The 14,791-nt window shown below is 41.2% G+C and overlaps 1 protein-coding gene across 1 annotated transcript in view; it reads left to right on the plus strand.

Annotated features, from left to right (window-relative positions):
* The window catches only part of PDE1C (phosphodiesterase 1C), a 311,651-nt gene that overhangs the window by 115,671 nt on the left and 181,189 nt on the right, over window positions 1-14,791 (plus strand). The window lies entirely within an intron of this gene.

Raw genomic sequence — 14,791 nt, forward strand, 5'->3', positions numbered from 1 at the left:
AAGAATACCAGCAATATTACAGATGAAGTGATGGTGACTGGATAATTTATTTGTTTTCTGTTTTTGTCTTTGAAGTTTTCAGTGCTTTTTTCTTCCTCCTGTCCAAGTTGATATTTTGCATTTGCCTGAGAAGCCACAGCGCCTGAAGGGATCCAGGTTGCTTCTGTTCCACGTTGTGCAGTTGGACTCCTTATTCCCCTGTTGCAGAATGTCATTGTCAGTCAATGTAACAGTGAATTTGAGAGTACTAGTGTTCTGATCCTTCACACTTAAAATACTTGAATTAATGAATATAGGCATGCTTAAAGAGAGCAATAAATGCTGCTATCAGGATTTGGGGCTTCCTTTGAAATAAGTATTTTGATTAATTGAATAAGGCATAATCTCCCTTTCAAATCTATCTTTTTGCTTAATGGCAGTGTGTTTTCAGCTGGAATTGTAACCTATGTTTGAAGTTTATAAATTTTGCAACATTCTTGCTCAAAGCAAAGGTTAGAAATTCTTTGAGGACAACTCTGAATTTCCACTGCTGTACCTGATTCCTTTATGATTCCCTGTAGAATTAAATTGACATAGAGAAATCTCTGCTGTATGCGTACTCACTGAATTTAGGAAATCCTGACATTTAGCTCATATATTACGTCAGTGAAAACCAAAAATTCACAGAACAGAATAGGAGACTGCCAGTATAGTTGCCATTGTGGATGGCAGCTTTCAGCTTGCTTTGGACTTCCAATGGGTCTTTCTGGATGGATTTTTTTTTCATTTTAATTTCATTTCTATAGCTGGCCTGTTAAGGTTGCCAAGCTTGACTTAAGAGTGGAGCACTTTTTGAAAACAAAAAGGGTATCCTCTAGGACCACGTGTGATGTGACCTTGAAAACTGATGGCCTGCTGATTGCTTTCACACCCAGTTGTTTTCAGCTATGTGCTGTTTCAGATGACTGATTTTGGACCAAAAGCACATAGCGGTACTCTTCTTGAAAGCATTGTGGTCAGACAGGACAACATGGAATTATTTGTGGTAACCAAAGAGGAATGTTTAAAAACCACCTCTTTACAAGTTGCAACAAATGACATCTTGCAGCAGTTATCATTTTTCTCTAAAGGAACTGCTGCTATTTACAATGTGTTTCTGACATCTTAAGAAATGAAATTATTCTTCTTAAGGCAATTTTTCTTCCTTTAGCAAATTTTGCATTTCACCTGTCTTAAACTCCAAAGGCATCTAATTAATCAGATTTTTATATGTTTGCTTCTTGCTCAGTTGAGCTTTCAGTTGGGTGATTTTAATTTTTCTTATTAAAGCTTTTGAGCATGGTTCACTCTATTGCAGTTTTTTCATTAACTTGTTTAAAGTATGTGTCTACTCTAGATGCCTGATGAAGTGCATACAAATATAAGATAATGAGTTTGAGTTCAACCAGATTTAGATTTGTGCCAGTATCTTGACACATTTGACTGCTGCTGTTTAAATAAACAAGTTAGTGAGTGCATGGACAGAGTTTTCTCAGCCAGAATTTGTTGTTTATTTGCAAGGAACAGGATATTTTGCAATGCAGAATCTCACATGGTTAGATTCCCTCCTGGAAACCGTGCTAAGGCACATGGAAGAGAAAAAGAGAGACTTAGGCTTGAGCAGCGAGCCAAGGAGATCCCTATGGGACTCAACAAATCCAAATGCAAGATCTTGTACCTGAGTTGCAACGACCCCCACTATCAGTAAAAGCTATGGGTGAAAGAGTAGAGCACATCACTGCTGAAAAGGATTTGGGGGTACTGGTAGATGAGATGCTGGACATGAGCCAGCAATGTGTCCTCACAGCTCAGAAGGCCAACTGTATCCTGTGCTGCATCAAAAGGAGCACGGCCAGCAGGGCAAGGGAGGTGATCCTGCCCCTCTGCTCCGTGCTGGTGAGGCCTCACCTGGAGCATTGCATCCAGATGTGGAGTCCTCAGTACAGGAGAGACATGGACCTGTTTGAAAGCATCTAGAGACGGGCTACAAAAATGATCCAAGGAATGGAACACCTCTTCTACGAAGACAGACAGAAAGCCAGGGCTGTACAGCCTGGAGAAGAGGAGGCTCTAGGGAGACCCGAGAGCAGTCTTTCAGTATTGTATGGCAACAGAAGGCAGTGACAGCACCTTCTAATGGGATACAAGCACTACAGAGCAATAACACGTAACCAAGAAGAAAAATTAACTCGTCTCTTCCAACAACCAGTGACAGCTCAAGAGGAGTGCAGTCTCTGTCCAGAGAGATGCTGCTCCCTTGTCTGCTAACCTTCAAATGAGGGTGAGGAGGGGTGTATCCAGTCTCCATCTCTTCCAGTCACTCAGGTGCACTGCTTGTACTTGAGCTCCCTGGGTTTGCCACGCTTTCTCACCTGGTGCCCAACCAGTTGTTCAGGCTGTGACCTGGCAGTTCCACTGCAAGCATCAAAAGGGGGGCTGTAAGAAAGAAGGGGAAAGACTCTTTAGCAGGGCCTGTTGTAATAAGACAGAGGGAAATGGTTTAAAGCTAAAGGGGTAGAGATAGAGACTGGATATAAGGAAAAGGTTTTTTTTACAATAAGGGTAGTGAGGCACTGGAAAATGTTGGCTCAGAGGATGCTTTGTCCCTGGAAACATTCCAGGTAAGACTGGATGGGGCTCTGAGCAACCTGCTCTAGCTGTAGGTGTCCCTGTTCATTGCAGGAGAGTTGGACTAGATGACCTTTAAACATCCCTTCCAACTCAAACAATTCTATGATTGTACTTGTATACTGCAAAAACAAGAACAAAAGACTCGTTCACATCAGAAACTGCTGGATAGACCTACAAGAGCTGTTGCTATCACTGAGAGCTCTGACGTTGTTTTTGTTTATATCAACCTTCCAAATGTATTTCTACTAGTAGAGATGAAGTGACACTTACAGTATATTGCATGTATCAGTGTTCCTCAGGGGGGAGTTTGTGCCCTTTTTGGAAGGGCTTCATGCTCCTCTTCAGAGGTATTACAAGGGTGATGGCCAGGTACTTTTCTGCACTCATAGTTTTGCTGAAGGTTCCTCGCTGTGGAAATGTCTTTAAGTCATTTCTTCTTTAGCAGGAAAAAAGCGAGAGGCTTCCCTATGCCTTCTCCTTTGGGGGCAGAGATTTCCCCCTCTCCAAGCCAGCTGCTGAGGCTGTTAGTTATGGGTCAGCTGAGCCCCACATTGTAGCAAAGTTTTCTGTTGTGGTGGTTGAGGAATTAACCCAGCAGTGGAGTTGGAGCTGCTGTTTGACCAAGCTGTAGATTTCCTGGCTATGTGCTGAAATTCTTCAGCAGGTGAAAATCAATATGTCTTTTGAGTTCATGTTTAAATGGGGGCTGCTTTTATTGCTCCCCAGTACAAGTAAAAATAATTGAAACCTTTGAGAGCTCTCTGTGTAATAAGATCAGAGTATCTTATTACCTAGCAAAAAAAAGAAAGCTAAATTCTGTTGATTTATTTTGCATTATCAAATTGTGTAATCAAAATCAGAGCTCTACAGTGTAGAAAACTGGACTCACTGTTAGAATGTCAAGCTTTGCTTTGCACTGCCCATACACAAAAAAAACCCAACACCATCTATATGCTCGGGCCCATATGAGGCAATAACCAGACCTGTCCTACAAATGCTGGCTTTGATAGAAATCTTCCACTGGCATGTGAAAATGCTGTTGAATATATATTGGGAATTTAAGCTTCCAAATCACTGGCATATTTGCAAATAAAATAAATAGTATTCATTCTCCCATGTTTCTGCAGAAAAGTGGAGGTTTTTTGATGGCAGGTGTGGCATGATCTACTTTTTATTACTTTAGTTTCACAAAGTACTTCATTTTTCTCTTCTTTCCTTCTCCCCTTCCTTTTCTTTAAGCCATGACTTTTTATCTGTACAGTGTACTCAGGCACCAGTCTCAGAGTAAATCAGTGCAGTGGATATCAATTCTAGTAATTATTTGTACACAATTCTCTACTAGATGATATACCCTACTTTCAATTGAAAACAGACAAAGCCTTCTCCTTCTGTTCCTCTCAGCACACTTGCAAGATGAACTGCCGCAGCAAAATGCTGTTCCTCAGCTCTGATTAAAAGCATGAGTCACAACTTTTCAGGTCGCGTGGGTTAGAATTGCTCAGACTCTTTGGCTACGTCGATTTCAGGATGCCTTATAATGGAGCGTGTAGCTGCTGGAATGAAGTCAGAGATGATGAAACAGGGGAATTTCCTCTTTCTGGCCAAATGCAGACAAAAAGTGTCCTGTCTAGGAGCCTTTGGACATCTACAAATCAGTGCCACCAGTCTAAAAAGTCAGAACTTTGACATGACTAACAACTGACACTAACAACTGAAATTAGGCTGCGTTCAGTTGGTGCCAAGTTCCACGGGGAGGTTTATTAATATTTTGCATTGCGGACAATCAAATCAAAGCACTGTTCTATTGGTACAAAAGGCCCCAAATCACACTTACATTCAAGGGCTGTACTTCCTGAAATTTATGACTTTTTATTAAAACTCAACATTGGCACAGTTCGTGTGTAATATGTTTACACCAGCATCTTTAGAATTTAAGTGCAAAAAATAGATCAACACAATGGACAGGTGTGCAAAGTATGGGAAAATGGTACTGTTCCATACAGATGGAAACAGAAGTGTCTAATGGTAGGGGGAATCATAATGAAAATGAGATGCTGCATGAAGAAGAAATGCCATTTCAAACACCCTACATATACCATATACTGTGCGTGACTGTATATATGGAATAAAACTAAATCATTATTTAGGTCTATTTGCAGCCTTTGTACTTTTTTACACTGTATCTGCTCTGGTTTGCTACGCTGAGCAATTTGATATGGCAAGATGTGAATACCACTGAATACCATGGGGAAATTTAAGACCTGGGTCTGCCTGGTGCTGTATGAAAATGGATATAGTCACATAGCTGGAAGTTTTCTCAGATTGTTGTCATGTAATGGAGTCTGTGCACTCTTTGCACTTGCTTTTTCAACTTTCAGTGCTCACCTTTGTTACCTTAACATTCTTTTTGCTAGTCTCACACTAGGGCTCACATGCATGCACACACATAATTTTAACTTCTGTGCACACAGTCACAACTGACATACAGGAAAGTGAGAATTTGAGACTGGATAAACATTTAAAGCCATAGGAATCCAAAAGCAATAATAGTCCTTTTAGGAAATGCTCTGGACTGAGTTATTACAGTGGCAGATGCTTCATACATACAAATTAAATATTTACTGGAGAGTGAACTGGCTGCTGCTGAGCATATATTTTTAAAATTGAGATAGCAGGTGAGAAGGAAATGCGTTAAGGCATGAATGAAGCTAGTGGGTACTTCTTTAGTCTATGCTGGTCTTATTAGGATTGAGTTTGATGGACTTGTGATGCTGTATTATATTTATGTGAAGGAGAGTCATATAACCTGCTGCTTTAGCAAAGGCAGATCTTTCCTAAAGGACGACTGCATAAAAGCTTCTTGATTTGATACTGATTTAATTGTAGTCTTCTTTATTATTAAAATGCCACTGCAAGGTAATTATTTTATGCTGTGGCATGTAAAATACACTTTAAATATTTCCCAGGTGTGACCTAGATGAGTGATTTCACAACCACGTTTGGAAAGTTCCAAAATCATTTCATATTAGAGATGGAGTGGTTGTATTTGAGGGACCTTCAAAACATAGCCCAGCAGTTTTTCCCTCTGTATCAGTTTCCCCCTTCGTGCTGCACTGATAGAACTTGCTGAACATGTGAATGTACGCTGTTTTTATATGCTGGACTAATGTCAAGGATCTGAATCTGAGATGCCCGGAGAGGACATTAGGCTGTTTGTAATGGACAAAAGTTTTTGCACAGGATTTGGCTGAGAGTTTTCTACCTATTTTCCATCGCTTTGTAGGCATTGGTGAAGAGTGGCACAGACACTGAAAGTGGACAAAAAGACTGTGCCCACCTGTGAATGAAGGAGCCCATGTAGTCCCCTTGGCCAAATCAAACTTTTACCAGCAAGCTCTGAGAGGGAAATGAGTGATGGTTGCTCCTTAGGGGTGGTTTCTCTCTTGTCCTTCCCAGGCACCGCTCAAATGCCAGACATGGGAGCCCTCCGGGCAGTCATTTCACCAGTCTTCCTGCACTGTTGCTGTCACTACTTCAATTTATCCTTAAATCTATCACTAGCAGCTAAGGGTGCAGTGATGTGCAGTGGGGGATGGAGAAATAGATTAGAGTGTGACCAAGACAGTGCTGAAATCTGATCAATGGATCTAATTTAAATGAAAATGGTTGGAATTAGCTTAAATGAAGATTGTATGAGTATCACTTGTTCTTACCGTGCAGATTTATCTTGGTTGATTTTTATCTACTGATAACTTCTGCTGTTGCCAGTGAAATGCTATAAGGCAATGGTGAACATTAAGGGTAAAATGTTGCTTATAAACTCTCAGTGATTCTCTGGTAGTGCTTTGGAAAATCAGTTTGAAAAACAATCCTTGTAGATGCAGGGTTTTTTTGTTTGTTTGTTTGTTTGTTTGTTTGTTTTTTAAGATAAAATGCTGCCCACTTTGAAATTCACATTGCAAGTCCAGCAATGTAAGGAGTTGATCTTGGAGTCAATGGGCTGCTTTTCAGAATTGTCGATGGCAACCTTGGAAGGGTGGTAAGTGAAAGGAAAGAGGAAGATTGTAAATCTCTTACTAAGAAGAAAGATTGATTGTTTCCGCAGTGAACTGTAACTTGCAGTGTTCAGGGTTTCAATGGTTAGGGTATTCATGTTCTTTGCAATGTTTGTCTTAGTCGGGCTGTTTTTAGGATACTTGTCTGTATAACATGATCATGAGAAGAAGGAGCAGCAATACCAATCTGTCTGTAATCTCTCCCAACATGTACAAGGCATCAAACCTATTAGCATGTTCTTCCTGAATGGGCACTCAAAACCTTCTGGCTGAAGCAGTAGCCATCCTTGTTTTTGTTCTTGCAGAATGATTTAGTTGTACAGCAAAAGGAGGGAGGACAGGACAGCAGTGGCAGTGAAGAGTCTTGAGAAGGGTGACTTAACCACGTGCTGGTTTTGTTTTTGGTCATATTACTCACATTGCGGTTGCTGTTCCTGTGTGATTTTTTTACCAAAATGTTGAATCTGAGGTCTTTGTAAGTTACAAATATTGTGGATCTGGGCAGCCTGGTCTGCTGGTTGGCAAGCCTGCACATAGCAGGGGGTTGAAACTAAATGATCATTGTGGTCCTTTTCAACCCAGGCCATTCTAGGATTCTACGATTCTATGTTCTTATGACCAGAGGAAATTGATGCCAGGTTAATTAGCCATGATCCAATGTGATAAATAGATGTTGCTTCTTATTCCACTTCCCTTTTCTTTAATTACTTTCCTTTTCGCTGGTTCTAATGCCTGGCACACTACTGAGATCAGACTAATGAGCTTCTGCTTTGTGAATCACTTCAGCTGACAAATCCTGTCTGCTGAGGATCCCTGCTACCAGGCAGATATATCTCTGATGATAATTTACCAGGTTCCTTGGATTCAGAGCAGTATACTTTTGAATTTTGCTTCCATGTGGCTGGATGAATTTTCCTATGCTCACCTTCTGCCTGTACCTATATGCAATGTATGTCCTACATAGTAAAATAAGCCACACGTCATTTTAATTTGGGGGAATTTGGGTAGAAAGAGATCTTTATAAAGTCCCAAAGCTAACATTTGTCACTTGGGCTGCAGTCTGCCAGAGCTGGAGGGTCGAACAGCTTTGACTTGGCTGTTCCCCTCTGCTGGCAAGAGCCAGTAGAGCCATCGGAGCTGGCTATCCATCTCCCTGCAGCAGACACTGAGTGAGAAGGGAAGGAAAGCACTTGGGCTTCTAGCCTCAAAAAGCACTGGCAGTGCTAAAAAAAGCCAACTGGACATCTTCCATTTGTACAGCAACTCAGCAGATTTTAATACAAATAAAGGGGCAAAAGTAGAGGTGTGATTCATACTTCCACACTCTTTTAAACATATAATTCAATGGAGTATGCACAGATATTCCATGACAGTCATAGATTTATTTCTTAATTCCAGAAAGGATAATATATGATGGCCAATAATAATCTTCACCCGCTATACTTGGTGTATACTGAATAGCACAGGGGGCAGCATCGGCCTTTCTAAGGAAACACTTTGTGTGTGAGACAGGGGCAAGTGAGAAACTTCCCACTTCTATCTTTCAAATATATAAGTAGTGATTAAGAAGAAAACAAAACACCTTTCAGTCAAATTTGCTCCAATTGAACCAACTTCAGGATATATTTGATCCCTTTGCATCTGGAGAACTGTAACCTGGAGCAGGAAACTACTGAGAAGTTGTAGAGAGGCTTCAAGTCCTCAAAAATTACCTACTTTGACTTCCTTGGATGTTTGCTGCTGAAAAAGAAGACTAGAAAGCCAGCTCTTGCTTAATCCTCTCATCAGGTATTTCTTTTAAGTAATTAATTGCTTGGACTATTAGTCACATCTCACCTGCTTTTGCCAAGACTTTTTATAACCAAGCTTCCAAGCTCTCTTCATCTTTTTTTTTTGCAAAGCATTTTATAAAGCTCCTTTTCCCTCATCCATCACTACTCTCTCACACATCCTTCCTAAATTGTCACGTATGGTAATACAAGTTTTAAGCTTCTGGTACGATGGAGGTCATTAAAGAAAAACAGACTTTAAAAAATGCCCTTCAGGAGTGACAGTGCTTTTGTCAAAGTTGCAGCGCTCTGAGAGCAATATGGATTTGTATGGAGCTATTGCAAGGATATGGTTTAAGTAATAACTTAATGTCATCAGCATGCAAACTTTCTTTCTTTGGTAAGCCTCCCAAATTGAAGAAGGTTTCTACAAGTTTTTTTTGAAAATCTGTCTTTACACAAACTGAACAACCCCGGATCAAGAAGGATAGACTGCAAAAGAAGTGTGCATATGTCTTCATGGGAATATTAGTCAATAGCACTGACAGAAATCTTTTTGCCAGTCACCAGAGCTTTCAGTCAAACCTGTCAGCTCAACTTACCAAACTAAAGACAAGTTTAAATGAGCAGCACCTTTTCTACCAGCTTTTTTTTTTTTTTCTTTTTCTTTTTCTTTGGTGGTAATGATTTTACTGTTGCTTCTGCAGGCTTCTTTTTATTTTCTTATCTGCAGTGCTTAGATTTGCCTTCTCCTAAAACGCCTGCTTGAAATTCTCCACAGTATGTCTATTCCTGATGTAGTTCAAGACTGAACATGTTGTTAGGATGCAGGAAACACATCCAATGCAGTAGTCTTAATATCTAGTTTGCTGCTTTTGAAACTTTTGGAAACTGCAGCATTCTCTGGGTCGGTTGTGTCTGTGTTCCTTCCAGATAGAGAAGCTATAACTATCTGTAATTACTGGATGCAGCAGAAATCGTAATTCCCCAGCCCTGAGGGAGCTGGATGATTGCTGGTAATTAAAGGTGACTAGCCAGCTCTCAGACTGCTGTTGCTTGGCTAACTTTGGCTCTTGTAGCCTTGTCTTCCAGCCCTCACTTATGCTGACATTAACCCTGCATCACCTGTGCAGGTACCAGTTACCAACAAGCCCTAAAATCTAATCTTAGGAAGAAAAAAGAGACCGAATTTCACTTGCAAACTACAGTTTGAGTTGTACTTGGTCTAGCTTAATAAAACTAGAATGTGGAATTGAAAGAAAAGTCTGAAAACCAAGGTACCTAACTATAGCAATGTATCTTCAGATGGTACAGAGATGTTGCTTGTTCACACTGGTCTGATAAGTGGTTGAATTATGAATCCTTAGAGTAGATTCATTAGACTTAGGACCCTATAACATCCTTGAATAAGTAAGACAGAGGCATCTATGCTCTGGCGACAGTTTCTTGCTATTGAAAACGCTTCATGTTTAGGTGAATATTAATGTGCTTCCAGCAACCAAAAGCTGAATCAGGCACTGGTAATTCTGTTCACTGCCATCTATTTTGCAGTGAAGGGTGACAAAGCTAATTATGCTATTAGATGAATTGCCTCATTTTTTCACTTTCTGAGTTGTGTGGTTTTTTTAACTCTTCATACACTTAGCACCTTGGTTACATTTTTCAGAGTTCATCCTCCTGAAGCTGAGGTCCGTTTAGGACAGAGCACTGGGTTGCTTGTTTTTTCCCTAAGAATAAATACAAATCATCTGCAACACCTGAATATTTTCTGATCGCTCTCTTATATTTAAATATGAAGAATATCTAAGATAAATGCAAATCAGTGAAGCAATGGATCCTCTAATCCTTCCCCCCAAAAAATCCCGAAATTGTTCTTAACAGAGCAAGCAAAGAATTTTTTTACCGCTGGAATAAAGACTGAACTGAATCTACCCAGCTTATTTTGGCATTAGCACAATTAGCAGAACTGTCAATGTTTTACAGACTGTTTGAATAGAGTGTTAGCATAATATTTTGGAATATGATACTGGCAGACTCACCGCAGCGTTTGCTGTAACTGAAGTTCAGAGCTCAGACATGCAATGATGAAAACACTTTGCCGTAATTCTGGTTGGAGGCATTACTGGTAAGAAAAGAAAATGTATTCTGCATTGTTTATGTGTAGAAGGACAAATGAATACATTGCAGTAGTACTAATTATAGATGCTGTTATAACGCTTGAAGCTTTCATTCTGTCAAATCAGATTAATTGATGGCAGAAAATGCATGCTTACACAGACAATATACAGGAATAGCAATAGGCAATGTTTCAGCACGCTTACAGTGCCCATAGCACTTCTGTGTCATGGTGTGGTTCATGCGAGCTTCGCTGGAGTCCTGCAAAGGCTGCAGCCATCTTGCTCTTTGGAGTTACTGCCCCAGTCTGCTTGTGCCCATTGAAGTGCTGTTTCCACCAGACAGGGTGCTGTTTTGGCAGCATTTTTGCACTTGTTTCAGTGGCTCTTACAGATGTTATTGCTATCCTTATCAAGCTCTGGTGAGATCTGCAAAGAGACTGCTGAACTTCCACACTTTTCTTTGTTTAAAAAATAAAATAGAAGAACTGTAGAGGCCTTGAAGGAAAAAAGTTGTTGAGGTGCTTACTGTGAAGGTAAAGCCCAGTTTACAGTGCAGCGGCATGCCAAAGATGTCCCTGAAACTTCTGCTTTAGACTCGTGGTTTTGTGTCTGACATACCTATGCCATCACCCCGAGGAAGGCAGTCCCACTCCAGTATGTCCAGTTATTTTGTCTGTTTTGTAGTGATGCCGTCCTTTGGAAAAGTGAATTGTGAATGTTAGCCTCCTGAGCTGTGTTTTTCACACCTCTCTGCTGTCTCAACAGCATCTACCCATACCAGTAGTATTCTGTAGTAGTGTACTTAAGGAGGGAAAAGAACCTGTAATTAAGAGCCTTATTGTACAGCACTCAGTCAGGAGTCTTTTAGCATGAATGTAAGTGCAGTCTGAAGGAGAAGAAGCAAAGAAGGTGAAGCCTCCGTTTACCTGGACCTCTGTGCTGTGATAGGAGGAACCCAGCATAGGGCTTGTTTGCTCTGCCTGAAACCTCAGTGTTGCCCTTCATCCTTTGCTGTCACTGGCAGTGCTAACCTCTTGCTCTAGGATGGGATCATGCAAAAGCTGCTGGTGGTGCTTGTCCTCTTCTACAGGCAAGTGAAGGAGAGTGCACCTGCTTGTACGTTTAAGGGAGGGCTTTTCCTCACATGGACCCCTTCCCACATCACAGAGCAGCAGGGAGAAATCCAGGGCCAGACCTTTACAAAGGTCACAGCAGTGTCCTGAATCCCTTCTGCATTGCCTGACAATTTGCAGGAGGACTTGGGTACTCAGGAAATCCTGAACTCGAGCTCAGGCATGGTGTTACCAACACCTTGCATTTATATGCTGACCTGTGTTAATCCCTTCATACCTTAACACCAAATGGGTGGAAAGAAGGATGTTGTGCTTTTCAACAGAAGGCATCAGCACAATGGGGAGTAGTGCAGGAAATGAAGAATACTGTTGTATTCTGGGGTTGCTGCTGGAGGGGTTCAAGCAGACAGCATGCTCCAAGCTGGCATGGGCATCTTTTCCTTTGGGAAAACTGCTGTGAGTGCTTGCAAGCGAGCAGCAGCCAAGTAGTGGTTCTTTGTGTCATTCAGAAGAGATTCTTGGAGCAAACATACTGGGTTGTCCCTCATAAAACTTCAAGGGATTGAGGACTATCTGAGGAACAGTTTATGCTTTTATTCCCTGTAACTTCAGAGGCCACTGGACCTGGATCTGATTCTGCATGGCCACACTTTGTCTTGCAGCCTAGGTGACTTCCCTGAGGTACAGGGGTGGTGTGAGGTGCCAGTTATCTGTGATGCAGACAGCAGGCAGTGCCCTTTGCTGCTCAGCTGCAGGGAATTCCTCGCTGTCTCTGAGCAATTTCTGGAACTTCTGTTATCATAGGAGATAGCATCCTCAGGCACATTCCCAATTCCTCTGTGGCTGCCTTAGCTTTCCACTTGCTTCCATGGGGTATGACACTGAAGTTTCTCTTGCCAATGTGCTTTCCTCCCATTTTGTGTTTTACATATTGCTTTGTTTCCTTCAAACTCTGGAAGCCCCATCTCTGCCCATAACTCCTATAAATATCATTGTGACATCATATCAGTCCAGCCCTTCATTTCTTCAGCAATTGAATGCAATGACATTTTTTTCTCTACATTCTCCTGATCTAGCACCCATCTCAACTTCCTGCTTTTGTTTATTTCTGTAATTAGTATCAGAAAGCACCTCTCCTATGAGGAAAGGTTGAGGGAACTGGGCTTGTTTAGCTTGGAGAAGAGAAGGCTCCAGGGAGACTTGATTGTGGCCTTCCAGAACTTGAAGGGAGCGTATAAACAGGAGGGGGAACGGCTGTTTGTGAGGGTGGATGGTGATAGGACAAGGAGGAATGGATTTAAACTGAGACAAGGGAGGTTTAGGTTGGATATTAGGAGGAAGTTTTTCACCCAGAGGTGGTGAGGCACTGGAACAGGTTGCCCAAGGAGGTTGTGGATGCCCCATCCCTGCAGGCATTCAAGGCCAGGCTGGATGTGGCTCTGGGCAGCCTGGGCTGCTGGTTGGTGACCTGCACATAGCAGGGGGTTGAAACCAGATGATCATTGTGGTCCTTTTCAACCCAGGCCATTCTATGATTCCATGAATAGCCTCTGAGCTCAGAGGCTCCTGGAGGTCAAAATTCAATGATACAAAATGTCATGCACTAATCAGGGATGGGAGAATATCTGTGTTCTCCTGTATTACCTTATTAACAGCATCAATATTTGTTTACTTCTCTAGAGGCAGCCTCGCACAGAATTTCATCTTTCTCTATTTTTTCTCCTCTGCTCCTTTCTCTCTATCTGCCCAATATCTCTCCACTGTATGTCTGCCTTCATAACTATGGCATTGGTTCATCATTTTTCTGGTCTTTCTGCAGCCTGTAGTAACTTTTCCTTAATCCTTACTTTCATCTGTCCCTATTTGCTTTTAGATATCAGCTGAAAATAAAAGTTTTTGCTTTCTTTTGTAACTTATTTTTCAACTATCCCTGGAGGTGTTCAAGGCCAGGTTGGATGGGGCCCTGAGCAGCCTGATGTAGTGGGTGGCAGCTGAATGGTCTTTAAGGTCCCTTCCAACCCAAGTAATTCTATGAGTCTATGATTTTTCTCTTCTGTCATTATGCATCTATTCTTTTGGCACAGCTTGGTATTTTAAAGGCATAGCATCCAGGTAAGCTGTGAACACAGGGTACACTGCCATCAGATTGCTATTGACATATCTTAAGCTGTAGCTGATACACTTAACAGTTTAAAGGGAGAAGTTATTTAAAAGGTGTATGAATTGTGGCATGCCATGAATTATTTATTTATTGCCATGATGATTCCTGGCAATAAATGAAACATCTTGGAAAATGCTCCTGACTAAAGCAGAATGGAGAAAATACTGTTCTATGCATCCAGCAATAGAATTTAAAGAGGTATATGGGAAAGGATGAAATATAAAAGGAGAGTTTCATTCTGCTGGCTATTTAATGTAACTGTGGTGGGCCCCTTGCACATGCATGAGGTTGGACAGTTTCTTTTGGTTTTCATGTGGGGTTTATTTTAAAATATCTCAAACACTTGGGAGCTAAGGGTGGGAGAGCTGTGCCTCCTAAGTCAAAATGGAAGTCTCAGCATCTGTGTGTTTACAGAAGTACTAAAAGCTGCAGTGGTTTTTCTGAAATGGGATGGCTTGCATATGGAGAATCAGGCCCAAGATAGGTCTAATATCAACTGCATGCTCTTTGCAAAGTGATATAGAAATAGTGAATGATGGCATTGCTTTCCTCTTACAGTGACCTTTTCATCAAACACCTTACTGTCCTTCCCACAAGCAGGTGGCAATGCTGTGCTGTTTCTCAGATGAGATGCTAAGATTAGGAGTAGGGAAATGATTACCTGTCACCTATGGAGCATGTGGCAGAGCTTCTGGGTCTTACCGATGAGTCAGGAAGACCGGGTCATCTTATTGACAAGATCAAAAGTGCTCCAAAATTGGTAAGACTTGAAGAATCACAAATGTAAAGTTTAAGTTAGTACAGGCTGTTCTGTCTTTTAACTGTCTTTTTATGGCCTCGTGTGTATGTCATGTCTAATCTTCTTTGTGTGGAACTTGTCTAATCTCAGTAGAATTAAAATGAACTTTGGCATTTTTTCTACTTTGAAAGGAAAGTTTTTACATTTATGGTTTTACTGAAGGTTTTT

Source organism: Meleagris gallopavo, chromosome 6 (assembly GCF_000146605.3).
Source record: "Meleagris gallopavo isolate NT-WF06-2002-E0010 breed Aviagen turkey brand Nicholas breeding stock chromosome 6, Turkey_5.1, whole genome shotgun sequence".
Taxonomy (NCBI): domain Eukaryota; kingdom Metazoa; phylum Chordata; class Aves; order Galliformes; family Phasianidae; genus Meleagris; species Meleagris gallopavo.